Raw genomic sequence first — 4,754 nt, forward strand, 5'->3', positions numbered from 1 at the left:
ATTAGGGTGTCAATAGAATACTCCCAATAGAGTGATTGCTCCCTTCCTGTTTCTGACCTCCACCCACACTGACTCAGTTGACGATCCCTCCAGGATGTCTTCCCTTTCTGCAGTTGTGATACTATCCCTGATTAGCAATGCCACTCCCCCACCTCTTTTACCTCCCTCCCTGTCCGTTTTGAAACATCGATACCTCGGAACATCCAGCAGCCATTCCTGCCCTTGTGACAGCCAAGTCTCTGTAATGGCCACAACATCGTAGTTCCATGTACTGACCCATGCTCTAAGTTCATCACCCTTGTTCTTGATACTTCTTGCATTAAAATAGACACACTTCAACCCATCCAGCTGACTGCAATTTTGCCCAATCGAATGCCTATCCTTCCTCATAGTCTCTCTATACACTGCATCAGCCTGTACACCAAATGCTCCATCCTCTGACCTATCACTCAGGTACCCATCCCACTGCCAAACCAGTTTAAACCTTCTGCAACAGCTCTAGCAAACCTGCCCACAAGAATATTGGCCCCCCTCCAGTTCAGATGTAACCCGTCCCTTTTGTACAGGTTGTACCTTCCCCAGAAGAGATCCCAATGATCCACAAATCTGAAACCCTGCCTCCTGCACCAATTTCTCAGCCACACATTCATTGACCAAATCAACCTATTCTTCCCCTCGCTGGCATGTGGCACAGGCAGCAATACAGAGATTACTGCCCTTGAGCTCCTGATTTTCAGCTTCCTACATAGTTCCCCATATTCACTTTTCAGGACCTCATCCTTTGTTGTTGGTACCAATGTGTACCACGACTTGTGGCTGCTCCCCCTCCCCCTTTAGAATGCTGTGGACCTGATCCGAGACGTCCCTGACCCTGGCACCTGGGAGGCAATATACCATCCGGGAGTCTCTTTCACGTCCACAGAATCTCCTGTCTGTTCCCCTAACTATAGAGTCCCCTATCACTATTGCTCTCCTCTTCTCCCCCCTTCCCTTCTGAGCCACAGAGCCAGACTCAGTGCCAGTGACCTGACCGCTGTGGCTTTCCCCTGGTAGATTGTCCCCCTCAACAGTATCCAAAGCTGTGTACCTGTTATTGAGGGGAACGGTCACAGGGGTACTCTGCACTATCTGCCTATTCCCTTCCCCTCTGCTGACAGTCACCCAGCTTCCTGCCTCCTGCAACTTAAGTGTGGCTACTCCCTGTAGCTTTTATCTATCACCTTCTCACTCTCCTGTATGAGCCGAAGGTCATCCAGCTGCAGCTCCGGTTCCCTAACACAGTCTGTAAGGAGCTGCAGCTGGATGCACCTCGTGCAGATGTAGTTATAAGGGAAACTTGAGGTCTCCCTGATCTCCCATATCTGGCAGGAAGGACACACCAATGACTCTGCATCCACTGTCACCACTTTAGCTGGGCACCAGAGACTGGGAGTGTCAAGGGAGAGAGTGGGAAATATGGTACTGAGATAGAGGATCAACCATTTTTCTATTGTGTGCTGGAGCAGATTTGAAGAGCTGAACAGCCTATTCCAGTTTCTATTTCTGTGTTCCTATGATAGACATTTTAATCTAATTGTATCATTGGAGCAAATACAGGTAGACCTGAATGAATTCCAGAGATTCACTACTCTCCGAGAGAGGAAACTTCTATGCACCTCAGTTTTAAATGGCCTCTGATTTTGTAGCTATGTCCCCTTGTTCATGACTCTTGCCTTAGGGAAAGCGTTTCAAAATCTACCCTGTCAAGTCCCCTTGGAGTATTATATGTCTAAACTCTAAGGAATGCAGACCAAACTGTCCAGCCTCTCTTGATAGGACAACCCTCTCATCCCAAGAATTAGCCTGGTGAATCTCCTTTGGACTGCCTTCAAATGTCATGATATCCTTTTTAAGGCAAGAGGACCAAAACTGTGCGCAGTATCCCAGGTGTGGCCTCACCAACACAACTATACAACTGAAACAAAGCCTCCCCATTCTTAAACTCCCACCCCTTTGCAATGCAGGCCAGACTGTAGATGATCAACAAAATGACAGCTGGGGTGTGCTGGGCCCAGCACCACCTGGACTGGATGCCCACAGTACCTGCCCTCTCGCACTTGCCCTCCCCAGGTGTGAGGGTCAAACGGCCTGACTCCCTGCATCCCAGAGGTATCTCACAAGGTGGGAATGGGCTGAAAGAGACAATTAAAAGCTATTCAATTCGTTTTAAACACCCGTACCCTGTGACAATTGTGGGAGCATTAACATACTGAAAAAAAGGAGTAAACAAGATAATTCACCTGGCCTCCTCTACATTGGTGAGACCAAACGCAGACTAGGTGACCGTTTCGAAGAGCACCTGCGCTCCGTCCGTAACCGCGATCTGCATCTCCCCGTTGCCGGTCACTTCAACTCCCCCTCCCACACTATCACTGATACGTCAGTCCTCGGCCTCCTCCACTGCCAGGAGAATTCCAAGCGCAAACTGGAGGAACAGCACCTCATTTTCCGTCTTGGAACCTTGCAGCCTAACGGCATGAACATTGAATTCTCCCACTTTCAATAACCCCAACCCCCCTTCCCCACAAACCCTCCCCCCACCACGCTTCTCCTCTTCTTCCCTTTCCCAGCCTCTCTCTCATTTTTCTACCCCTTTTTTTCCTCTCTCTCCTTACCTTTGACTCATCCCCTGGTGGATCTGCTCTCCCCTCCTCCCCCACACCTGCCCATCACTACCTCTCACCTGTATCTACCTATCACCACCTTGTGCCCACCCTGTCTCCCCTCTTTTGTCCACCTATCACTGCTCTGCTTTTCCCTCCTATGTACTGGGCTTCCCCTTTTCCTATCTTCAGTCTTGAAGAAGGGTCCCTGACCCAAAACGTTGACTACCTGCTTTTCTCCGTGGATGCTGCCTGGCCTGCTGATTTCCTCCAGCAACGTTGCGTTTTTCATCTAGATTCCAGCACCTGCAGTCCTTTGTTTATCTAATTCACCTGGACTTTGGAAAGGAGAAGTTACAGTGGGGTTGCTGCCTGTATGCCAGCCCTGATGCAAAGCTGAGAGGTTAACAATCTAGGGAAAGGGAATTAAAAATCCCATGGTGTCCGTTTTGGATTTTGCATTTACTCAGGAAAGATAAACTCAGGAAATAAAAGATTGAGGTAAAAGGAAATTACTGCAGATTTTGCAGCTCCTTTGTGGTCTTTGCCTCCACCCCCATTTCTGTGGCCAAGAGTTTTCCTCCAGCAAACTATCCCCTTTTCCCATTGCTTGAATGGTCAGGCTGTCAAGTCAAGTCAAGTTTATTGTCATGTGCACAAATACAGTGAAGTACAGGTACAATGAAAAACTTACTTGCAGTAGCATCACAGGCACATAGATCCAAACAGCTCCCCCTGCCCATTTACAATTTACAACTGCGAGCATGACATCAAATGTCTCCACCCCACTCACCTGCTTTAACCTCCCACCATCTCACCTTGGACTTCCATCTCCAGTCACAACCAAACATTGTTATTAAACTTATTGACTAGGGTAGTAGTTCTGTTGTTTGGTGAACTGATCTTTTTGGTTACAGATACTGAACGCCAGCTCCCTGACACCTCCTCGTACCTCCACCCAGCCCATCACCCCACCATTATCCTCATGCCATCCTTCCCCAGACTGTAACTCTCTACATCTCCTCTAGAAATCTCTTGACAGTGCTCAAGTCCACAATTGCCCAACCACTATCCTCTCCACCACAATTCCCTCACCTTACTCCTCACCTTCCCTAACCAATTTTCCACCACCCTCCAAAGATGCACATGCACTCCAGCATTTTGTCCTCTTCTTACCCATGGAACGTACACCTTTTGAGCTCCTTCCCCTCCTCCTATCTTCCTCATCCTGATGATTGCGCAATTCTGCAAATGGAGCACCCCATGCCTGCCTGCAGCAAGACCTGGATAACATCAAGGCGTGGGCTTTAGCTGGCAAATAACGTTTGTGTCGCAAAAGTGCCAGGCAATGGCTGTGGCCAACAAGAGAAAGTCTGAGCACTTACCATTGGCATTGACATCACTGAGACCCTCATTATCAATATCTTGGGAGCCACCATTAACTGAAAGCTCAACTGGACCAGCCACATAAATACTGTGGCTACAAGAGCAGGTCAGAAGCAGGGTGTTCCGTGGGGAGTGACTCACCTCCTGACACCCAAAGGCCTTTCCATCATCTACAAGGCACAAGTCAGGTGCGTGATAGAATACTCTCAATTTGCCTGGATGGGTACAGTGCCAACAACTTTCAAGAAACTCAACACCACCCAGGGCAAAGGAGCCCCTTGATTGACACTCCATCAACTACCCTACATAACCTTCTCCTCTACCACCAGTCCACAGTGGCTGCAGTATATACCATGTATAGAATGCAGTTCAGTTATTCACCCAGGCTACTCTATCAGTGCTTCCCCAGCTCGTGACCTCAACCACCAAGAAGGATAAGGGCGGCAAGGGTATGGGAACATCACTACCTGCAGGTTCTCCTCCAAGTCGCTCACTTGGGAATACATCATTGGATCTAAATCCTAGACCTCCCTGTACAACAACACTGTGGGAGTACCTCTTTGGATTGCAGTGGTTCATAAAGAAGGCTCACGATTGCTTCTCAAGGGCAATTAGGGATGGGTACTAAATGCTACTTTTGTCTGCACTGCACAGATCCCAAAAATTAAGTGCAGGAAGAAGTTTATTGAGGTCAGCCACCAACCACCTTTCTCATTCCCAATCCCC

Source organism: Pristis pectinata, chromosome 9 (assembly GCF_009764475.1).
Source record: "Pristis pectinata isolate sPriPec2 chromosome 9, sPriPec2.1.pri, whole genome shotgun sequence".
NCBI lineage: Eukaryota > Metazoa > Chordata > Chondrichthyes > Rhinopristiformes > Pristidae > Pristis > Pristis pectinata.